This window comes from Carcharhinus amblyrhynchos, chromosome 11, assembly GCF_965287045.1.
Source record: "Carcharhinus amblyrhynchos chromosome 11, sCarAmb.v2.hapA, whole genome shotgun sequence".
Taxonomy (NCBI): domain Eukaryota; kingdom Metazoa; phylum Chordata; class Chondrichthyes; order Carcharhiniformes; family Carcharhinidae; genus Carcharhinus; species Carcharhinus amblyrhynchos.
In genome coordinates this window covers 15679273-15689611 of record NC_137334.1, presented here as the reverse complement: position 1 = coordinate 15689611, position 10339 = coordinate 15679273, and positions in this window count along the sequence as shown.

Below are 10339 nucleotides of genomic sequence, written 5' to 3'. Positions count from 1 at the left end.
TACGCGGAGTTTGCACGTTCTCCCTGTGTCTGCGTGGGTTTCCTCCGGGTGCTCTGGTTTCTTCTCACAGCCTGAAAGGCCTACTGGTTGGGAGCATTGGCCGAGCTAAATTCTCCCTCAGTGTACCGGAACAGGCGCCCGAGTGTGGCGACTGGAGGATTTTTGCAGTAGCTTCATTGCAGTGTTAATGTAAGCCCACTTGTGACATCGATAAACAAACTTATACTTTGTTCCACCATTTACACATTCTAATCTCTTAGTGGACACTATTAGCATCATTCTCAGCCTTTATCAGCACCATTTACATTCCCTCTGTCCTCAGTCAATTACACAACCCACCCCCTTCCCCCACTCTTACAGTAAGAATTTCGTCCTATTTTCTTTGACAAAGGGTCACCCAGACTCAAAACTTTGGCTCTATTCTCCCTCTACAGATGCTGGCAGACCTGCTGAGATTCCGATTCCAGCATCTGCACTATTTTGCCTTTGTAACAGATCTAGAGTTAGTTTCCAAATTCTTAAATTCAAGACACAGCCAGCAGTCCGAGATTTACCTTTAAGTTTAAGGTTTATTATTCACACAGATGCACAGAGCCTCGCACACTTTCTACTCTGACTCAGAAGGTTTTATTTATTTTGTTAGTGTAGGCTATATTAACACTGCAATGAGGTTACTGTGAAAATCCCCCAGTCGCCACACTCCGGCACCTGTTTGGGTACACAGAGGGAGAATTTAGCCCGGCCAATGCTCCTAACCAGCATGTCTCTCAGACTGCAGGAGGGAACCAAAGCACCCGGAGGAAACACACACAGACGTGGAGAGAACGTACAGACTCCGCACAGACCCAAACCGGGAATTGAACCCAAGTCCATGGCACTGCGAGGCAGCGGTGCTAACCACAGTGCCGCTGTGCTCCCATGATTCTATGATTTAAAGAAATACTCATAGAGTCATCGAGCTTTAAAGCACAGAAAGAGGCCCTTCGGCCCATCGTATCCATGCCTGCCATCAAGCACCTCATCCCATATTCCAGCACTGGGTCTGTAGCCTTGTGTGCCATGGTGTTTCAAGTGCTCATCTCAATGTTTCTTAAATGTTGTAAGAGCTCTCGTATCTGCCATCCTTTCAGGCCAGATTCCCTCTGGGCAAAAGGGTTTTTAATTAAAGCCCCCTTCAAATTTCCTGCTCCTCCCCTTAAATCTACGCCCCCCACCCCCACCACCTCCCCCTGGTTATTGACCTCTCTACTAAAGGGAAAAGTGTCTTCCTATCTAGGTCCCTGGTGATTTTGTACGCTTTGTGGGATTGCAGCAATGAAGGTACTAATTTCACCGGTTAGATTCAGGGATCTTTGGAGATCTGAGTGAATGGGGAATGGTTTTGAAAGGCGAAGGGGGTTCGGGATAATAATCGGAGCCTGCCGTGTATTTAATTGTCATCAGCTGTGGCTGCACCAATTTAAAACTGAAAACAGATGGCTCACATCGCTGGCTCATCTAAGATTTACATTTGACACATTAGTCCTGAGTGCCTTGCATTCCCTGTGATAAACTCTATTATCACTTCCTCATATCAGACTGCTAGTTTGTCATCTCCCTGTATTAAATAGATGGCTAATTGTAGATATGCAGTCACACAGACAGTGCTCCGCAGGGGAGTGCCCCCAACGGAGAACAGGCTGAATGTCCACGTTGGAGCTTCAGTGGCCCTTTCACAAAGCGGCACAGTAACAGTGGTTAGCACTGCTGCTTCACAGCTCCAGCGGCCTGGGTTCAATTCCCAGCTGGGGTCACTGTCTGTGTGGAGTTTGTACATCCTCCTCATGTCTGCGTGGGTTTCCTCCGGGTGCTCCGGTTTCCTCCCACAGTCCAAAGATGTGCAGGTTAGGTTGATTGGCCATGCTAAAATTGCTCCTTAGTGTTCTAAGATGTTTAGGTTAGAGGGATTAGTGGGTAAAGGTGTAGGGATATGGGGATAGGGCCTGGGTGCGATTGTGGTTGGTAGAAACTTGATGGGCTGAGTGGCCTCTTTCTGCACTGTAGGATTTCTATGAATCAAGTGTTTCTGGTAATTACTAACCTTTCCATGCAATTTTTTTGATTTGATTTATTATTGTCACATGTATCAGGATACAGTGAAAATTATTGTTTCTTGCATGCTCTACAGACAAAGCATACCATTCAGAGAGAAGGAAAGGAGTAAGTGTGCAGCATGGTGGCACCGTGGTTAGCACTGCTTCCTTACAGTTCCAGGGATCTTCCTTCTTCCCGCCTTCTTCCGTCGGGAAAAAGATACAAAAGTCTGAGGTCACGTACCAGCTAACTCAAGAACAGCTTCCTCCCTGCTGCCATTAGACTTTTGAATGGATCTACCTCCACTCAGTTGATCTTTTTCTACACCCTAGGTATGACTGTAACACTACATTCTGCACTCTCTCCTTCTCTATGAACGGTATGCTTTGTCTGCATAGCACGCAAGAAACAATACTTTTCACTGTATACTAATACATGTGACAATAATAAATCAAATCAAATCAAATTAAAGTCAAAACCTGTGTTTGACTCCTGCCTTGGGTCACTGTCTGTATGGTGTTTGCACGTTCCTCTCGTGTCTGCATGGGTTTCTTCCCAGTGCTCCGATTTCCTCCCACAGTCCAAAAATGTGCATGTTAGGTGGATTGGCCATGCTAAATTGCTCCTTAGTGTCCCAGGATATATAGGTTGGAGGGATTAGCAGGGTAAATATGTGGGGTTACTGGCATAAGGTCTAGGTGGAATTGTTGTAGGTGCAGACTCGATGGGCTAAATGGCCTCCTTCTTCACTGGAGGGTTTCTATGATTTCTATGAATGTAGCTAAGGTGTAGAGAAGGCTCAAGTTTGAGATGTCACCAAGTGCATCAAACCGAGTGTTATGGATAGAGTCAAAAACAATGATTTAATCAAAGGTGATAGACTGTGTCAGGAGCATGAGACCACGTAGTGAGAGCACTGCATTTTTTTTATTATTTGTAGAATGGTGAATATATACAGTGAAGAAGAGGCTCTTTAGTCCATTGAGTCTGCATCAGCAAGCAAGAAACTCCTGGACTCCCACCTAATCCCACTTACCATCACTTGGCCCACATTCCTGAATGTTATAAGATGCCAAGTGCTCATCCAGATACTTTTAAAGGAAAAAGAGGCAGCGCAGTGGCACAGTGGTTAGCACGGCTGCCTCACAGCGTCAGGGACCCAGGTTCAATTCCGGCCTCGGATCACTGTCTGTGTGGAATTTGAACATTCTCCCCATGTCTGAGTGGGTTTTCTCTGGGTGCTCCAGTTTTAGACCAAAAGACAGAGGAGCAGAATTAGGCCACTCGGCCCATCGAGTCTGCTCCACCATTCAATCATGGCTGATGCTTTTCTCATCCCCATTCTCCTGCCTTTTCCCCATAACCCCTGTTCTCCTTATTAATCAAGAACCTATCTATTTCTGCCTTAAAGACACCAGATGGCCTGACCCCCACAGCCTTGTATGACAATGAGTTCCAAAGATTCACCACTCTCTGGCTGAAGAAATTCCTCCTCATCTCTGTTTTAAAGGAGCGTCCCTTTAGCCTGAGGTTGTGCCCTCTGCTTCTAGTTTTTCCTACTAGTGGAAACATCATCTCCACATCCACTCTATCCAGGCCTCGCAGTATCCTGTAAGTTTCAATAAGATCCCCACTCATCCTTCTAAACTCCAATGAGTACACACCCAAAGTCCTCAACCATTCCTCATACAACAAGCTCTTCATTCCAGGGATCATTCTTGTGAACCTCCTCTGGACCCTTTCCAAGGCCAGCACATCCTTCCTTAGATATAGGGCCCAAACTGGTGATTTATCCATCTTCAGACCTTTCAGTTTCCCCAGAACCTTCTCCTTAGTGATGACCACTGCACTTATCTGTGCCCCTGACTCTCCTGGAGCTCTGGCATCCCACTGGTGTCTTCCACCATGAAGACTGATGCAGAGTAATAACCCAGTTCCTCAGGCATTGCTTTGTTTCCGATTATTACTTCTCCAGCCTCATTTTCCAGTGGTCCAATGGCCGTTTTTGCCTCTCTCTTACCTTTTATATATTGGAAAAAAGCTCTTGCTATCTTCTTTTATATTACTAGCTAGCTTACACATACTTCACCTTCTCTCATCTAATTGCTTTTTTAGTTGTTCTGCTCGCTTTTAAAGGCTTCCCAATCCTCTGGCCTCCCGCTAATCTTTTCCACTTTGTATGCTTTCTCTTTTGCTTTTATGCTGTCCTTGACCTCCCTCATCAGCCATGGATGCCTCGTCCTTCCTTTAACATGTTTCCTCCTCCTTGGGATGAATTTCTGTTGTGCCTCCTAAATAACTCTTAAAAACTCCTACCATTGCTGTTCCACTGTCCTCCCTTTCCAATCAACTCTGGCCAGCTCCTCCCTCATGTCTTTGTAGTTACCTTTCTTTAATTGTAATACTGTTACATTCTAGCTTCTCCCTCTCAAACTGCAGGGCAAATTCCGTCGTATTGTGGTCACTGCTCCCTAAGATTTCTCTGAATCTAACCCTCCATGCCGCTGCCAACCCTCTCCCCCCTCATGTTTGTTCTGTATCTGCATAGGACTGAAGCAAGTCTTTCACCTGTGGCCCCATATCTCAGCCACAGGGGTACCTTTAAGAGCGGATGGGAGGCCAGTCCAAAGGGGCAGAAGGGAAGCATGATAAAGTTGCGCTTAAATGTGGGAAACAACCCTTAAAAAATCAAGTTAAAGTCCAACAGGTTTATTTGGGATCACAAACTTTTGGAGCATTTCATCTTCATCAGGTGAGTCTGGTGTTGAGAGACTTCATACTGTGCCCACCCCAGTCCAATGCCAATATCTCCACATTATGGCTACCACCGACACCATAAACCACCGGCTCAAAGTGGAGAGGATCTCCAAGAGGATTGTGCATATCGACACAGACATCAAGTTTCTACAAAGAAAGCGGACAAGATCCTGAAAAGACTATGGATCACAAACCCACTCAAGTTGACCCACAACACAAACTAGGCTGAGAGGCTCTGCTGTCACACCTCTCTCACACTCCTCAACCAACTCGTACACCAACTCTGCAGCAGACACCGCAACCTGGAAAACAAGATAAAATGATTCAACTGATGAAGGAGCAGTGCTCTGAAAGCTCGTGATTCCAAATAAACCTGTTGAACTTCAACCTGGTGTTGAGAGACTTTTACAGTGCCCACCCCAATCTGAAGCCGGCATCTCCACATCTTAAAACACCACAGCGATGTCACCAATGCCTACACCCAAAGCTTCACTCACAGGGGAAGCAGGAGCTACTGAACTATTATAGAAAGTGAGAGGCAGTGGCGTAGTGAGATTATTGTTAAATCAGTAATCCAGAGTTATGTTCTGGGGACCTGAGTTCGAATCCCACCACAGCAGATGGTGAAATTTGAATTCAATAAAAATCTGGAGTTAAAAAGTCTAATGATGACTATGAAATCATTGTCGTAAAAATCCATCTAGTTCACTAATACACTTCAGAAAGGGAAATCTGCCATCCTTACCTTGTCTGGCCTACACGTGACTCCAGAGCCACAGCAATGTGTTGACTTTTAAAAGCCCTCATGGATAAGCAATAAATTCAGGCCCACAACCCATGAACGAGTAAGACAAACATGCTGCTGTACCTGTGCTGTACCCTAAATCCCTCTGTGTCTCTCCCCTCCTTTCAGACACTCCTTAAAAACCTTTCCTTTTTGACCAAGTGTGTGTTCATTCTGCTTTAATAACAATGCCCTCCCCACCCCTCCCTTGGTGGCGGGTGGGGAGGGGTGCGGTGACATTGTGGTATTGCTGCTGGACTCGTAATCCAGAGAGTCACGGTAACGCTCTACGGAGCTGATTTGAGACCTGGCACAGCAGATGGTGAAATCTGAATTCAAATCTGGAATTTGAGTAAAAGTCTGGAATTAAAAGTGGAAAGCTGACCGTGAGATCATTGTCAGGAAAACCCATCTGGTTCACTGGTGCCCTTGAAGGAAGGAAATCTGCCGTCTTTACCTGGTCTGGCCTACATGTGACTCCAGAGCCACAGCAATGTGGTTGACTTTTAAATGGCCCAAATGCTTTGGGACACTAAGGGGCAATTTAGCATGGCCAAACTCCCTAACCTGCACATTTTTGATAACTAAGAGGCAATTTAGCATGGCCAAACTCCCTAACCTGCACATCTTTGGACAGTAAGGGTAATTTAGCATGGCCATTCCACCTAACCTGCACATTTTTGGACACTAGGAGGCAATTTAACATGGCCAATCCACCTAACTTGTACATCTTTCGGACTGTGGGAGGAAACAGGAGCATGCAGGCAGTCACCTGAGGCCAGAATTGAACCAGGGTCTCCGGTGCTGGCGAGGTAACAGTGTTAACCACTGTGCCATTGCACCGCGCAGAACCTGGAAATTCGGAATCATTTGGGGTCTTTTAGCGAAAGGAGTTCAAGAGGCATCTTTATACGGTACTGCAGGGCTGACTTACCTGCTGGAAACTGAACCTGGGTCCCTGGCGCTGTGTGGTCTGAGTTTGAAGCATCTTGTTATACAACTTGTTTTGTTTTAATATCTTTGCCCTTACATTTTCCAGCGCGCAGTGGGGTAAGTGTGAGACAATCCTGATTAAAATTTCAGATGATGAATGGAGTGTAGCGATCAACAGGTCAACAATTGACTTTAGAAACAAAGTACAAAAGCGACAAATCTTTCATCAGGGCAATCACTTTAAAGATATGTTCAGAATGACTTTTTGAACAGATATACTACGATGTGTAGCGTGACTGAGATTGCACCTTATAATTACGAGTCACCTCACTGATTCACAGAAACACAAGGCGAAGACATCGATAAACATTTCTGGTTTATTCCAGTTTACTTTCACTCAGTCAAACATTCCAACTTAAAGATGCCCTCACTTGCTTACGCGTCAAGTGATAATGTTGATCTCAATCGTGGTGAGATGAAAAGGCTTATGTACGAGGAGAGATTAGACAGTTTGGGCTTATAGGTACAATGGTTAGAATGCTGCCTCACCGTGCCAGGGACCCGAGTTCAATTCCCAGCTTGGGTCACTGTCTGTGTGGAGTCTGCATGTTCTCCCCCCACGTCTGGGTGGATTTCCTCTGGGTGCTCTGGTTTCCTCCCACAGTCCAAAAGATGTGCTGGGTGAGTGCACTGGCCATGCTAAATTGCTCCTTGGTGTCTTAAGAAGAAGTGAAGATTAGGTGGAATGGCCATGCTAAATTGTCCCTTTAGTGTCCAAAGATGAGGGGGTTAGGTGGATTGGGCATGGTAAATTATTCCTTAGTGTCCAAAGATGTGCAGGTTAGGTGGATTGGCCATACTAAATTGTCCCTTAGTGTCCAAGGATGTGTAGGTTAAGTGGATTGACCATGCTAAATTGTCTCTTAATGTTCAAAGATGTGTAGGTTAGGTGGATTGGCCATACTAAATTACCCCTTAGTGTCCAAAGATGTGTAGGTTAGGTGGATTGACCATACTAAATTGTCTCTTAATGTTCAAAGATGTGTAGGTTAGGTGGATTGGCCATACTAAATTGCCCCTTAGTGTCCAAAGATGTGCAGGTTAGGCGGATTGGCCATACTAAATTGCCCCTTAGTGTCCAAAGGTGTGTAAGTTAGGTGGATTGGCCATGCTAAATTGTCCCTTAGTGTCCAAAGATGTGCAGGTTAGGTGGATTGGGCATGGTGAATATGTTGTGTTACGAGGATAGGTGGAGGAGTTGACCTGGGTTAGGTGTTCTGTCAGAGAGTAAGTACAAACTTGATGGGCTGAATGGCCTCTCCTGCACTGTGGGAATTCTATAACAGTGCAGTCTGATGATTTTTAATAAGACAGCTTTGACTCAAAGTCCAATTAGCAAGCTCCCCATGGTAATAATTACTCCCTTTCCTCTTCAAGGCAAAGTAAAGCAAACACAGCAATTTAATTTAATTGTGTTTATCAGCCATGGATTAAAATGGAACTAAACCTCAGTGGTGGATTGCTTGCTTCGTAACACTGCATTGTTTGCTGTTCCATGCAACTGATTGGGAATTAAACCCAATGAGTCACTCTTTATGTCCTATTACTCATTCTGCCCTCCATTTACACAGCAATTGGTGAAGTTATTCCATTAGATCTAAACTTGGAGATCCCTCCCACTGCGTTACTGAGAACGCACGTTGCAACCCTTGCCACCTCGGTACTCAATTACCTGAATGGTTCTCCAATCTATTCTCCATCAACTGCCTACACACCTACCACTCCACTCATAACTGTCACTCCTGTTGAAGGGAGGCGTGGAAACTCCTCGCTTCCTGACCAGGCAGTCATGACAGGAAACCTTTCAGCTGTCAGGGATTTGGCTAAGTGTGTGACATTTATATCCCATTTTCCATCAAATGTAAGAGCTTCACAAAATGCAGATGACTTTGGGTGGCACAGTGGTTGGCACTGCTGCCTCTCAGTGCCAAGGGCCCAGCTTCAGGTCACTGCCTGTGTGGAGTTTGCAAGTTCTCCTCGTGTCCACGTGGGTTTTCTCCGGTTTCTCTGGCTTTCTCCCACAGTCCAAAGATGTGCAGGTTAGGGGGATTGGCCATGCTAAGTTACCCCTTAGCGTCCCAAGATGTGTAGGTTAGGGTGATTGGCCATGCTAAATTGCCCTTTGGTGTCCGAAGATGTGCAGGTTAGTTGGATTGGCCATGCTAAGTTACCCCTTAGTGTTCCAAGATGTGTAGGTTAGAGTGATTGGCCGTGCTAAATTGCCCCTTGGTGTCCGAAGATGTGCAGGATAGGTGGATTAGTCATGATAAAATGCCCCTCAGTGTGCCAAGAAGTGTAGGTTATGGTGATTGGCCATGCGAAATTACCCCTTGGTGTCTGAAGATGTGCAGGTTAAGAGGATTGGCCATGCTAAATTGTCCTTTAGTGTCCAAAGATGTGTAGGTTAGGGGGATTAATGGGGTAAATGCATGGGGTTACAGGGTCAGGGCCTGGGTAAGATACTTTGTCGAAGAATTGGTGTAGACCAGATGTGTCACTGTAGGGATTCTGTGACATGGAACCACATATGGAGATATTGGGCCAGCAACATCAAGCTTGGTCAAAGAGATAGGTACTAGGGAGCACATTGAAGGAGGAAGATGAGGTAGAGAGATGGTGAGGAGTAGGGAGGGAACTCCGGGACATGGGGTCCAGGCGGCTAAAGTGATTAGACTAGAGCGATTAGACGCTGAAGAGGCCAGAATGAGAGGAATGCTGAGGTCTGGAAGCTTTGTAGAACATGATGAGATTGCAGAGATAGGGATGGGTGAGCCTGGGGAGAGATTTGAAAACAAGGCTAAGAATTTTCAGATTGTGGCTTTGGTGATTGGAGTAACTTAGAAAGGGGCAGTGACGTAGTAATATTGTGACTGGGCTAGTAATCCTGCGACCCAGCTCTGGGGACCCAGGTTCGATGGTGAAATTTGAATTTGATTTTAAAATATGGAATTAAAAACGAAAAGTAAAACATCCACTGTGTCCCGTGTTTGTCTTCTGAGGAGGTCGGTGAGGCTTTTTTGCTGTGGCGCGTCGGAACACGGGACATGGTGGACAGAGTACCCTCCAGTACTTCCCTGGAGCGGAGAAGCTATGGCATCTTCTCTGGAGCCTTCTGTAGGGTTGTAGGATTTCTATGATTCTATCTCTGCATTAAATACACTCAATGACCTGGCCTCCACAGCCTTCTGTGGCAATGAATTCCATAGATTCGCTACCCTCTGGCTGAAAAAATTCGTCCGCATCCTGATTAGAATCATAGAATTCCTACAATGCAGAAGGAGGCCATTTGGTCCATCGAGTCTGCACTGACCACAATCCCACCCAGACCCTACCCCCATATATTTGCCCACTAATCCCTTTAACCTACACATCTCAGGACACTAAGGGCATTTTTTTTTAGCGTGGCCAATTCACCTAACCCGCACGTCTTTGGACTGTGGGAGGAAACCAGACCACCCGAAGGAGACCCACGCAGACACAAGGAGAATGTGCAATCTCCACACAGACAGTGACCCAAGTTGGGAATCGAACCCAGGTCCCTGGAGCTGTAAAGCAGCAATGCTAACCACTGTGCCACCGTGCCGCCTGGTTCTAAAGGGTTGCCTCTTTTCTCTGAAGCTGTGCCCTCAGATCTTATCCTCTCATGCTAACTTTTGCTATTCATTCGTGGGACATGGGCATTGCTAGCTGGCCAGCATTTATTACTCATTCCTAGTTGCCCTTGTTCAGAGG